The following is a 14,921-nucleotide window of genomic DNA, read 5'->3' on the forward strand; positions in this document are numbered from 1 at the left end:
CATGGTCATTTGCTTTTAATCAATGCAATAAAATGACAACCATGTTGCAGCATTTGTGATGAATCATATTCGTGGTGATCTCTCATACCTTCTTTCTTCACCTCTGACCAGCGGAACTGGTGCCTGCGCACCACAGCGAACACAGAGTCGTAGCCCTCATCAGTGATCATCTGTAATGCTTCTTTGATGTGGTAAGGGTGCAGAAATGGAGACGTAGCCTGGTAAGGTTTGAGTGCTGGATTAGTTCTGACTGATGCACAATATATATATATATATATATACATACATACATACATACACACATATATATATATATATATATATATATATATATATATATATATATATATATATATATATATATATATATATATATATATATATATCCATCCATTTTCTAAGCCGCTTCTCCGTCAGGGTCGCAGGGGGGTGCTGGAGCCTATCCCAGCAGTCTTCGGGCGGAAGGCAGGATACACCCTGGACAGGTCGCCAGTCCATCGCAGGGCAGACAGACAGACAGACAGACAGTCAGTCACTCTCACACACACACACTCTCACACACACACACACACACACACACACACACACACACACACACACACACACACACACACACACACAGGCAATTTAGCATGTCCAATTGTCCTGACTGCATGTCTTTGGACTGTGGGAGGAAACCGGAGAACCCAGAGCAAACCCACGCAGACACGGAGAGAACATGCAAACTCCACACAGAGAGGACCCTGGTCGCCCGGCCGGGGAATCGAACCCAGGCCCTCCTCGCTGTGAGGCGACAGCGCTACCCACCACGCCACCGTGCCGCCCTATATATAGGAACCAGGCAAGAAGAATACTCATACGCAGGTTGGGGACAGATTGGGCCAAAGTCTCAGCCGGCTATCCCGAAGCCGATGTCTGACTGTCCCATCCCATCTACATGAATGCTGAGAATGCTGCCTACTGCGCCCCCACTGGAGGCACTGGTGACTATGTGCCAAAGCCTTTCCACTTAGGATCGACATGGCCAAGATATCAGCCGCCAAACAGGACGATGAGACTGCGAGCGAGTATCTTGCTAGACTCACGGAAGTCCACACTGATCACTGCGAACTGGACAAGCTAGCCCAACTGTCCAGGGGACAGCAAGTAGATGCATGGGAAGCTCATTTGCATAACAGTTTCCTGAATGTATCGAAGGATTGAGTGGTGTGAAGAAACTGTGTGGAATGGGAGGCTGAAAACATCATGAAACTAGAGCAGTATGCAATACACATTGAGAAACACTGCTCACCATGTATCGACATATATAGAATCAGGTGGGGCACGAAACCAAAACGGGCAAGCACGAGGAAGAGGCTGAGGAAGACGACATGGCCGAGGAAGCGGCAGACCAGGGAGATCACCGGAGATCAACTGTGAAAAGGAGGGACATTTTGCCAAAAACTGCCCGCAGCAGAGGAAGTAGGATCAAGCAAATTGACAGGCGGAGCAAGAAGGGGGTCGACCCACTGAGAACAGGAGTGGTAACATAGAAACAAATGGATACATTGGTCAGTATTTGCAATACACATCATTTCCTTTCACCAAATTACCATGCATGCCTCTGGTAATTGAGGGAAGGAAAATAACATTTCTGGTAGACATGGGTGCGATGCACAAAACTAGTGAAATGCCCCATGTTAAATTGTTAAAATGTACAAAGCATGGGAGTGACAGGTCACTCCAACACAGAGTATTTCTCGCAACTGCTGAATTGTGAGAGTGAAGAGCAAAGGCATTTTAAGCATCAGTTTTTGATGTCTGACTCTTACTGGGGTGTGATCTAATATATACAACTGAATTTGCAAATCACTTCTGGGTCCAGTGGCCTAATTGTTATGGAAAGCGAAGTCCCAATTCTGGTGTCTATGAATGAAATGCAGCCGCACAAGGCAGAACTGAGACACGTCCCTAAACACAGCACTGGTTGAAATATCACACTTTGCTGATATGACTGATATTCTGGTATGCCTGATATCATTGTCAAGCACTGTATTACCTTAAACCCTGCCTCACTCCTCCCCATTGAGGATGAGGGAGAACCACATGATTGTGTTGCACTCACTAACCAACTCTGTTCTCCTAGGGAAGACCTGAAGGAGGACCCGCTAGACAATCCTGACCTCATCCTGTATGTTGATGGCTCTGCCTCCAGAAATCTTGACACGGGCAAGAATCAAGTGGGATATGCTGTGGTAACAGATCATGACACGGTAGTATCAGGCGCATTGCCAAGTAATCTCTCTGCCCAAGCAGCAGAGCTGAAAGCCCTAATTTAGGCATGTAAATATGCAGAGGGTAAAATTGTCACTATCTGGACAGAAAGCAGGTATGCCTGGGGCATCACCCATGATTTTGGAAATATCTGGAAGCAAAGGAATTTTCTTACTACTTCAGGAACATTCATCCTTAATCATAAGTTTGTATCTGAGCTCATTTCAGTTGCCCAAAGCTATAAGTGTCTAGAAGTGTCTGATCCACTCATACTAGCACAACACACACTAACACACCACCACCACGTCAGTGTTACTGCAGTGCTGAGAATGATCCACCACCCAAATAGGACCTGCCCATGGGGGTCCTGACCACTGAAGACCAGGGTTAAAGGGGGCTAAGAAAGTATGCAGAGAAACAGATGGACTACAGTCTGTAATACTACAAAGTATTTTTTTATTACCAAAACTGATCAATAAAGGAAGGATAACCATTAATGTCTTCGTGAAAGTTTTCACAAATCAGAAACATTGATATTAGTGTGCTGTTGTCTCTATACATAATCAGTTATTAAAGTTATACGCACTAATGTTCTAGATATGCCACGAAAAGCTGAACTCCTGTGTTATTACACATGAAAATTAGAGTAGAACTGCTTAAACCTCTCAAATATACCAAATTGTGTTTGTGAAAGATGATCAACACTGCATGACTTTACTAGCACATGCATGCACTGTGTGATTATTATAGTGTATATATTTAAAATTGTGTTCCAAAACACATCTTCAGCTTTTTTTTGTGCAACAGCTTTTTAATCAATGACTGACAAATAATTCCAGCCTGTTTTTATCTCCTCACATGTAGAATACTGTGTCAATGTTTGGCTAAATGATAGAAATATCCAAGTTTGTCTGCACGGTAATGGAAACAGACCTGTATAAAACCTTAAAATATCACAAGATCCGTTTGTGAATATTTTTCCAAATCAAGTAATATGAACAACGGGGGACTTTGCAAGGTTGCTGATGGTGGTTGCGTGTGGAATTAAAGGGCAAAGTCAGACATTCCTAAGGAGACACAGCTGTGTGTAGCAGTAAAACCTAGCGAGCTCCATCTGTGAATTTTCTCACAAAAATGGACTCAGATTTGGAGGTGCTGATCCACATACCAACCGCTTCACACTCAGCTGCAAACCGCTCCAGTGAGCGCTGGAGGCATGCACGTGATTCAGCCAAAAGAACAACATTGTCTGCAAACAGCAGAGACGCCACCCTCCGGCCTCCACACACAATGCCCTCCTGACCTGTGAGGGAGGCATGTCTCCCGGATTAAGGAGTTCTTCAAAGTGCTCCTTCCACCGACCGACAATATCCTCATTTGAAGTCAGAGTTTCTCCACCCTTGCCGAATACAGCTTGGGTGCAGCCACCCCGACCACTCCTGAGTCGCTGGACAGTTGTCCAGAACCTCCTTGAAGCCGACTGAAAGTTTTTTTCCATGGCTTCGCAAAACACCTTCCACACCCTGGATTTTGCTTCTGCCACCATTACAGCTGTCACCTTTTTTGCCTGAGAGGTACCTCTCTGCTGAATCGGGAGTCCTTCAGGCCATCCAGTCCCTAAAGGCTTCTTTCTTCAGCTTGACGGCCTCCCTCACCACTGGTATCCAACGGGGGCTCTTGTGTTACCACCCCGACAGGCACCCACAAGCTTTTGGCCACAGCTATACCTGGCAGCTTCCACAATGGAGGTTTTGAACAGGGTCCATTCAGACTCCATGTCCCCTACCACCCCCGGGACATGAGAAAAGCTCTCATTGGGTGGGAGTTGAAATCATTCCGAACAGGGGCCTCCGACAGTTATTCCCAGTACACCCTCGCTATTTGTTTGGGCCTACTGGGTCTGACCATCAGTTTTCCTTGCCATCTGATCCAACTCACCACCAGATGGTGATCAGTTGACAGCTCAGCACCTCTCTTTACCCAAGTGTCCAGAACATACGGTCCCAAGTCAGATGAAACGACAACAAAGTCGATCATTGACCTCTGACCCAAGGAGCTCTGGTACCATGTACACTTATGAACATCCTTGTGTTCAAACTTGGTGTTTGTTATGGACAATCCATGCCTGGCTTGATTATATGTAGATACCAGCCACTTCATTTACTTTTATATTGAATCTAAGGTCTATTTTATATATGTGTGAATTCTGTAGTAACTCAATAAACGTTTGGGACTGAGGACACTAATTGTTGTGCTTCATAATGCGCCACACATTTTCAATGGGAGACAGGTCTGGACTGCAGGCAGGCCAGTCTAGTACCCATACTCTTTTACTACGAAGCCACTACGACAACAGAGACCCCGGACTGTTGAGCAACTGAAGTTGTACATCAAGCAAGAATGGGAAAGAATTCCACCTACAAAGCTTCAATAATTACTGTCCTCAGTTCCCAAACGCTTTTTGAGTTGTTAAAAGGAAAGGTGATGTAACACAGTGGTAAACATGTCCCTGTCCCAACTTATTTGGAACGTGTTGCAGGCATCAAATTCAAAATGAGTGAATATTTGCAAAAAACAAAGATTATCCATTTGAACATTTAAATATCTTGTCTTTGTATTGTATTCAATTGAATAATAGGTTGAAAAGGATTTGCAGATCATAGTATTCCGTCTTTATGTTTTACTCAACTTTATTGGAATTGGGGTTGCATGAGCAAAACTGTAATAACAGTTTAGTGATGTAATGTCAGCTTACTGTCCCAACTTCATTGGAATTGGGGTTGTATTTACATATTTACATGGCATATGAGACAGATTTGCTGTATTTACAAGACAAGAGGTAAACTGAGATAAACTAACCGCACGTTATGTAAAGCACATATTATAGAACATTATAGAATTATGTAATGGATTAAAATTAAAACAGTGAGTTACTATGCTATACTATGATGTATGCGTGATTGGTAGGACAGCCTTACCACTCAGTTAGTATCCTTCCCTTTGTCTCTCTGAAGGTAAACCAGTATTAAAACTATGATGCTAAATTAAGCTTCTTTTTTCACAGCTTCTTGTTTGAATGTTCCCATTCCACCTGAAATGGTGCAGCAGCTGTCACAAACATTAGCAAATGAGACAAATTACGGACCTGTTGGTTCTGTGAAACAGCAAAAATAAGTTTGTTACTCAGCTGTTAATCAGCAACAGAGAACCCTCCTCATATCATGCCTTTCAACCCTCCATGAAGTTGAAGTCGGCTTATTTTTTGCCAGCTGCTTGTTCGAACCTTCCTTTTCCACCTTAAATGGTGCAGTGGCTCAGAAAATGACTGCTGCACCATTTAAAGTGGAACAAGAAAAGTTTAACAAATTTGGCAAATGTCCTGGGAAAATGTCCTCAGAAAAATGTTAACAGCATTAAAATAAAGATTAGGATATTCTGAGATCCTAAATCAGCTGATCAGGGCGTCAGCAGTAATATTAAGTTGAGTCTCTACTGGATCCACCTGTGTGCAGGTACGTTTGTAGACCTTTTCAAATCAAGCTAAAAGGAAAGATCTATCATATTTCTGTGAGCATCAGATGAAGAACAGTGAACTGCAGGGAAACCTGCTGGTTTTGTTCTGACTTCTTTTCATCAGCCCTCAGTATGTACATGAAAATGTACACAGACAAAACCGGCTTAAGGAGGCTGCCAGTCTAATCATGTGAATTCAGTGTGCAGTTGCAATAGCTTACATGTAGCAGTATTCATCTTTCAACTCTAACAACCTCGTAATCATATTAGAGAGAAGAATGTTCAGAGGACAAGACGTATCGGGTTCTGAACATTTTTATTTAACACCGTGCGATAGGGGCAACTTTTGGAAAACCCTATCTTTCTGGCCATAGAGAAATCGGGCTTAGACCCGGAGTTCCTAATACGACCGTAAGAGCATGGCTCTGACTACAAAATGATGACAAATACAGTAGCCTATTATAAATGTAAAAACTTGCATTTATATATTATTTTTTTCTCCCTGTAGGGAATTTTAGAGAGCTGTGACATGACTTCCCTTCTGTGCAGACTACAAGGGGTCTTTACTCCCCACTAATAAGACTGCATGCAGTTGGAGACGCCATTCTCTGTACCTTCATTTTGGTAACGCATGTGAATTATGTGCTTAATACAACCATAGCAGCTCAACATACATTCTGTCAATAAAGTCACACACTCTCTCACATAAAATGTGTTTATACATTTATACTGTATTAGTTACCCCTACCTTGTATCTGGATGCATTGATAATTTGATCAGTTCCACTTACCTTATACAGGATTTCTCCAAATCCTTATAAAGTCACAGTCTTAGATTAATAGATATTGCAAAATTACAAAATGGCTTATTATATAAGCATAATATTCTAAGATAATTATGATTTATAAGATAATGCCTTATTTTTTGCTCTTAGGTCCTTAATATTAAGGATGTCTGATTTCAGCATATTTTAAGGTGCCAGGTATCACCTAAAATAACCCGATCCAGTTTAGACCTTTTGTTTTTTTGCTCTGTTTACTCCAGAAGTATGCACATTATTCCACAACCTGCAGCAGTGATGAATGTTTTCTGCTACTGATGGTAGTAGAAATGTAAGCATGTTCAAAGATGAGCAAAAAGAACAGCTACATGTTACCGCAAGATAAATTGCTCGATAAGAAAGTCTGTGTATGCAATTTTACTCTGTTTGACTGAGTAGAATTATGAGGTATAAAACTTCAAAACGTCTTTTAAATTGTCTTTTAAAAATAGGTCGTAGAGAGACAGTATTGCTCCACCATAAATATCACCTAGTTTTAGTTCTAGTGCACAGTGTGGTACAAGTCAGCAAAGCTGCTGTAGAGTTAGCCCAGTTCTCATCGTTTCTGCTAAGTACTTGCAGACACAGCGTGTTTTGAATGAAACAGCTTTATTGATAATTGTCTTTAGACAGAGCTGTATATAGGGACTGCGTTGCATTTAGAATTTCAAATCAGACGTTTTCGTACAGTATGAGTATGTAAATTGAGGGATTTTCCCACAAAGGTCTGTTCAAACATACAGTTGGAGTCACCAAATAAGATTTTTAAAATCGCAGTGTCTGTCTGACATACAGTTGCAAGAAAAAGTATGTGAACCCTTTGGGATTACTTGGATTTCTGCATAAATTGGTCCTTAAATGTGTTCTGATTCATCCAAGTCACAATAGGCAATAAATATATGTTTTCATGTTTTCATGTTTTTATTGAACACAACATGTGAAAATTCACAGTGCAGGGTGGAAAAGGTATGTGAACCCCTAGGTTAATGACTTCTCCAATAATCTCCAAATAATCTCTCCGCAGCCAGGAGTTAGCCAACCTGGAGTCCAATCAATGTGATGAGATTGGATGTGTTGGTTAAAGCTGCCCTGCCCTATAAAAACCATACACCAGTTTTGAGTTTGCTGTTCTCAAGAAGCATGCGTTCAGGTCAGAAGACCTGCGTTCAAGAATTGTTGACTTGCATGAAGCTAGAAAGGGTTACAAAAGTATCTCTAAAAGCCTTGATATTCATGTGTCCACAGTAAGACAGACTGTCTACAAACGGAGACCCTCCCCAAGTGTGGTTGTCCTGTAAAGAAGATTGCAAGAACACAGCGCAGAATGCTCAATGAGGTGAAGAAGAATCCTAGAGTGTGAGCTAAAGACCTACAGAAATCTCTGGCACATGCCAACATTTTTGTTGACAAATCTACAATAAGTAAAACATTAAACAAGAATGTAGTTCATGGGAGGACACCACGGAGAAAGGCACTGGTGTCCAAAAAAAAAAAACACCGCTGCACGTTTGAAGTTTGCAAAAGAGGACCTGGATAATCCACAGCACTACTGGCAAAATATTCTGTGGACAGATGAAACCAAAATTGAGTAGTTTGGAAGGAAGACACAACGCTGTGCATGGAGAAAAAAGGCACAGCACACCAACATTAAAACCTCATCCCAACTGTGAAATATGGTGGAGGGGGCATCATGGTTTGGGGCTGCTTTGCTGCCTCAGGGTCTGGATGGATTGCTGTCATCAATGGAAAAATCAATTCCAAAGTTTATCAAAACATTTTGCAGGTAAATTAAGGCCATCTGTCCGCCAACCGAAGTTCAACAGAGGATGGGTGATGCAACAGGACAACAACCCAAAACATAGAAGTAAATCAACAACAGAATGGCTTCAACAGAAGAAAATACGCCTTCTGGAGTGGCCCAGTCACAGTCCTGACCTCAACCCGATTGAGATGCTGTGGCATGACCTCAAGAGAGCAATTCACACCAGACATCCCAAGAATATTGCTGAACTGAAACGGTTTTGTAAAGAGGAATGGTTCAAAAATCCTCCTGACCATTGTGCAGGTATTATCTGCAACTACAGGAAACATTTGGTGGAGGTTATTGCTGCTAAAGGAGGGTCAACCAGTTATTAAATCCAAAGGTTCATATACTTTTTCCACCCTGCACTGTGAATGTTCACATGTGTTCAATAAAAACATGAAAACAATTTTTTGTCCAGTATTAGTTTAAGCACTTACAATGTACAACTGTACATACATACATATTGTAATGATGCAAGGTACCTCTTAGCACATTATCACTATGAATGACTGTATACATACTTGCCTGTTTTAACATGCACTGCTCATACTCCCCTTCAGGTCCTAAAAGAGTACTGATTGTGACTCCTGGGCTTTTACTTACCTGGGCGAGTCCACCCTCTGTAGTAGAGGAGGGGAGTGAGAACCTGTAAATACAAAGAGAAATGTGAATCGTGTGACCATTGTAAATAACGGTGATTGATTACTGTTTCTATGGCCTTGTATTTTGACGGCCACGTATAATATTGTGCCATATTCATTTCAACGTGTAATTAGGAAATGGTTTATTTTCCTACTTGTGGGGGGAATGGAATAGCTTTGGGGAGGAGTTACCTGTATAAACTGTAACCACAGTTTGGGGTTCTTCTTCCCTTATGGTAGCTGTGCTAGGCTACACCTGTTTGTAAGGGTTATTTGCGTCACTAGACTTATGTGACTTTGCAGTCACAGTCTAATTACCTCTGTTGATTGAGGTCGTGTGTGTTTGTTTTTTTTGTTTTAAAAAGCGCGTACACCGTTGTGGCAAAATAAAAGGTGAGGGGTTAAAAAGTTCTCTACTCCTGCCCTTTTTTTCAGCGTCTAGCTACTTGCCCTACACTACCCATAAGGTGTACCATTTTTATTCTTTTGGGGTAATTGTGGCCACGCTTTATCGCACATACGTACATACATACATACGTACATACATACATACATACATACGTACATACGTACGTACATACATACATACATGACATGGAATAAAACCCACTCTTCTCCACTGCAACACTACTCAATACAAGATATATAGTGTAGCATAACTCGTTACTGTACTTGATTTAAAATCAGCTGTTAAGGTACATTGCACTTGTTTACACCGACAATTACTTAATTCTAAGTAAGTTAATTAGTATGGTATTGGACTTGGTATCAGTGGGTACTTAAATATGTACTTGTCACATTATGCAGAGAAACAAATAGTGTATGATCCTGTAATTGTAGAAGTATGAAGTGCACCTGTACAGGAAGTAGGTATATCCTGTGGCATGTGTGGCCACACTGATTGTTGATTTTCTAAGTGAGAAAATACACCTCCTCTACAGAGTGTTACCAACTAGCTCAAGCCAAGGCCCATTTTCTTGCATGAAAAAAGTACTGCCTCTTATGGCTCATTGATAAACATCCATATTGTATCTACAGCCATCAGTAATTATTATTATATTGTCAGTTGTTTGGGTAGTAGTTTTTTTGTCTTTCCAAAGGGTAGGTTACTTGTAAGCATGCATGGGAAAACATCCTTTAAAAAAGTAATAATTATTTGTGACTTTTGGATAAAATGGAGAGTGTATTGCCAAAAGTGCTTAATCACTCTCACACACAGGTGCAAGATAAAGATTTTCAGAAGAGCAAAAAGACCCTCTCACTGGTTAACTGCAATACAATGCACTTTTTTGTTCCCTGAAAAGAATAGTGGACACTTTTCATCCAACCAGACCTTCGCATTGAATTGCGTTAAAAAGCCTTGTATGTTAAGTTTCAGTGTGTGGACATTGGTTTTGTTTTGACACTCCAGTGTGCAAAGTTTATGTAATCTGCTCTGATATGTCCTGCTTGCAGAATATTTGGTTTTTGAAGATTTGTAGAATTGTATGGGGTTGTAGTCTACGGCTGACATGCCATTCCTAAGAAAACAATATAATTCTCCATTCCTGCTACTGTATGCTTGATTTAAATGTTTTAATTGGATAGGCTGTTAAATGTGATGTAATGTGTGAAATCAGCTGACTGAATGCCCAGTGAATGTATTTTTGGGAATGTCCTGCAGGACTGCAATTGGACCTGTTGTGAACATCCATAATGGCCTAGGAACGTTCTACAGCGAACGTTATAAAAATTCCCAAATGAGGATGTCTGAGAACGTCCCGGGTACCTCCGCTGTTTACTGACTCAGCTAATTATGTAAACTTCAGATTTAGCAGGTTGTTTCCACCAGCAAGGCATGCTGAGAGTACCATCCTGCCCCTCCTCTTGAGAGAACACGTGTTACCATAAAACCCTACAAGGCAAATTTTGTGCACTTTCTATAAGTTGTGGGTTGTTTTTCTCTTATTTACTTGACTCCAAATGAAAAATAAATATAATTAAAAAAGGAAAGTTTATGAACAAACTTTAAATTGGCTTGAAAAAGTCAGCTAATTTTGTTAAAATGTTTAAATGATAGTTGGCAAAGTGTTGCTAAATGGTTGCTGTGGTGTCCCAGGTTGTTGCAAAGGGTTGCTTGGTGGTCGCTAAATCAACAGATATTTTTAATTCACTGACACTTTCGAATCTCTCCCACCTTAAATTTATTGCCAACTTAAATTCACTGATAGCATGAAATCACTGCCACTTTAAATCTCCTGTTACCTTAAATGCACTGCCACTGTAAATCAATTATTTGATATTGCTGTGAGTTAGAGCTGTAAGCGTGTGAGACTGTGTACTGTGTATGAGTGTCTGTGTGAGAGATGTGCATTGTGACATCACTTGTGGCAGGTAGACTTGAATGTGCCGAACATTCCGCTATTCATTTTCTATGGGAAAATAGATCAATTTATAGCTTAGAGAAGCACAAGCAACCAAATTGGGTATAGATACTAAAATCCTGCACAGTTTTGTGGTTCTAGCTCAAAAACTGCAGGATGAGAAACAAGTCATTTTTTGAGCATAGAACAACCCAGATAGCAAGCATATATCGGTCTGCTAGCTTAATAAGGACGGCACCCCACCGACTGTTTTCCACTGCTGTTCCACCCTTCGATTTACTGTCCCTTCAAACTACCCTTCAAATTACACTTCAAATTACTGTCCTGCAAACAAGCTCTAACTAGTTTTTAATTCTCTCAACCAGATTTTAAATGCACTAAAGTTATTTTGCCCGCGACCCTGACGGACAAGCGGTTTGGAAAATGGATGGATGGATGGATAGTTATTTTGGAAAATGACTTTAGATAAACATTACAAACAACTGAGAGAAAAAAAAAAAAGACTAGGCCTGATATAAAATGATTTATAGAAAAAGTTACTGCTGACACTGTGCTAGATTAAATTGATCTACTAAGTTAATTTACAAAGTATACCTAAAGAAAGGAAGTAAGGAAAAATAAGTAAACTGGACTGTACATGGAAAGTGAATTATAATAAGTGGAATGTTGTCTATGACTCTGCGTAACCACTAGTGGGCCGGACAGAAAAACCTGAGCAAAACACCGGTGGACCACCAACTTCACCAACCATCAGTGGGCCAACAGTGGTCCAATATCCTCTTGCTATCAGCAAATAAGATCAGAAAGAACAGTAAATTAAAAACTAGAAATAAAAAGTTTATGATCATACCAGTTACATACCAGTAATTTGAAGAATGTTCACGGTTGTTAAAGTGTTGCTTAAATGTTGCTAGGTGGTTGCTACACTATCCAGTGTGGATAGTAATGTGTTGCTAGCTGCTACCTTAAACTGCCACCAAAAATCCACTGCCTATTTAAATTCAGTGCCACCTTAAATGTAAACATAAATTTAATTCTCTGCCACCCTAAATTCAGTGCAACCTTAAATGCAATTCCACCTAAAATTCAGTGTCACCATAAATGCTGTTCCACCTTATATTCAGCGATACCTTACATTTTCTGCTATCTTAAATGCATTTCAACCTTAAATTCAGTGCCACAAGCCAACGTGATCAATTAATTTATTAGGGAAAACAGTAAGCTTGCTTTTTGCAATTTAACTTAAAAATGAATATAGACACTAACAACTACCCCACAATCATAACATCTACAGCGCTCAAAATATTTTAGTCATATTACTAGCAGAAAACTAACTACTGTCACTATTAATAACTACTAGACCTTAAAACACTGCTTTCTATTATTGAACTGCTCATTTCAGTCTCCGGAGAGACCGTCAAAAATTGCCATAGCCGACTATATTTCAAGTCGTCAAGGCGGGGTATTGGGTAAAGTTTTCAACTAGCAATAATCGCGCCTCGGATAAACCTCATAGGCTACGATACTGCCACTGCGCAAAGCTGCCGACCTGTCACAGACGCCGAGCTACAGACCAAAACGCTTAAACATCCCGGTGACGGTGACGTTCACAGAACACCTACAAGAGCAGGAGAACTAATGTACTCGTCGTGTTTTAATGAGTCTGTACTGAAGAGACATTTTACTAAACCCTCTAACATTTCACTCGCCGTCATTCCCCTTTAAATCTCCTAAAACAAGTCGCTGTTGCATTGTGGGACACACGCAGGGCGGGACACGCAGAGAGTGGCCAATGAGGAAGAGGCTGTGGAGACATCCTGTAAATATTATCCGTCCAACTCGCCACCGATGGATTTCTCGGGAAAGTCTCTTTTAATCCGGAATGTGTTTTCTTTCTCTTGACCTCCGCGATTTGTAGTCCAGCTCTAAACCTAACTAAGGCTGCCGTTTCCTCTCTGTCTCCATGGAGACTGACATCATCACTATCGCAGAGCACGCGATGCGGTCTGACGGCCTGTGTTTTCACGGTTTTACTGCACATCTAAAGTTTTGAACCGCGTCTGGCGTCACGCAGAGGTTCATATCCACTAAAACACCTTCCAGAAAAGCGCCAGAACTTCAGCGAGCGGGTCAAATCGAGCGAGTCCGCGTCTTCCAGAGTGAAGAGCGCAGGCAGCGCTTCGCCGCTAGATGGCGGTAAAAGTCCACAGATCGGGTTTCCTTCCTCACGTCTCCTCTCCCTCACACTCGGCTGTGGACCGGTTTATTTGGACTTCCAGAACTAGAGTCCGACTCGCGCTTCACCTTTTTGGCGAATACACGTAAAACCCAATGTAGGTTTTTATAGTTTACAACTATAAAAAGATAACAACACTAGAGAACTGTGCAGTTCTTTTTTCCGTGATAAGTGGTGATCATATTCCCAAGCAAGATTTTTTTTGGACACGTGAATCTTTAAGAGAAGTGGCATTATGGGGAAAAATATAGGTCTTTTGAACTACTTGCAAAACATTTTGTACCAGGTGTACACAACATCAGATTTCAGACATTTTGTCTCAGACGTCTACGCTAAAATTAATATTAGTTGCTGGGTTTACACTGGTCATTTTTTAATATAATCTTACTGGGGTACTTTTTGTGTGTGGTCATAGTGCACAAGACAAGGGATGTGCTATGGAAGCCAGGGCAACAGGATTTCTTCTTTAATAGCCATGCCTTTTATTAGTTCTATGAAACCACCAAATAAGTGCACGGTTGTAGTCATCATCACACTTACTCCGGGCACATTATGCACTGCTGTTGTCTGATCCACATGTAACACACACTAACACGCCACAACCGCGTCAGTGTCACTGCAGTGCTGAGAATGATCCACCACCCAAATAGTACCTGCTCTGTGGTGGCCCTGTGGGGGTCCTGACCACTGAAGAACAGAGTAACAAAGTATGCAGAGAAACAGATGGACTACAGTCTTTAAAACTGTGGTTCTGGGTGGCACATGGGTAGAGCCACCTCACAGAAAAAGGGCCTGGGTTCAATTAGGGTGCTTTCTGTGTAGAGTTTGTATGTTCTCCCCACGTGTGTTGGTTTCCTCCTGCAGTCCAAAGACTTGCAGTCAGGCCAACTGGCTAAATTGCCCCAGCGTGTGTGTGTATGTGTGTGTGTAAATGTGTATGTCTGTTTAAATGTGCGTTTGCCCTGCGATGGCCTGGTGACCTGTCCAGGGTGTTTCCTGCCTTCCACCCAATGACCACTGGAACAGGAGCAATTTAAGACTAAAAACACAAACAAAAAACAGTGCAAGACAAAACATCAAATATCATTTTTAGTACGGTTTTCAATTTCTAATACAGGCCAAACAATTTACTAATCACTGCTGTTTTTAATGACATTTCACATACTGTCCCAGCTTTTTTGGAACAGTTTGTAGGGTATCAGGTCAGGTAAATTAATCTTTACTGTCATTCCAGCCATATACAGGTGTGCATTTAGATGAAATAGCTTTCTCCAAGGCCTTGGGGCAACAT

At 41.3% G+C, this 14,921-nt stretch overlaps 1 non-coding gene across 1 annotated transcript; it reads right to left on the bottom strand.

The window, feature by feature from the left end:
• Positions 1 to 12,796: 12,796 nt before the first annotated feature.
• LOC119264552 lies at positions 12,797 to 12,937 on the bottom strand. The gene has a single exon (XR_005131118.1). It is a non-coding gene; the product is annotated as a U4 spliceosomal RNA (small nuclear RNA).
• Between the last annotated feature and the right edge of the window lie 1,984 nt (positions 12,938 to 14,921).

Source organism: Pygocentrus nattereri, chromosome 11, assembly GCF_015220715.1.
Source record: "Pygocentrus nattereri isolate fPygNat1 chromosome 11, fPygNat1.pri, whole genome shotgun sequence".
NCBI lineage: Eukaryota > Metazoa > Chordata > Actinopteri > Characiformes > Serrasalmidae > Pygocentrus > Pygocentrus nattereri.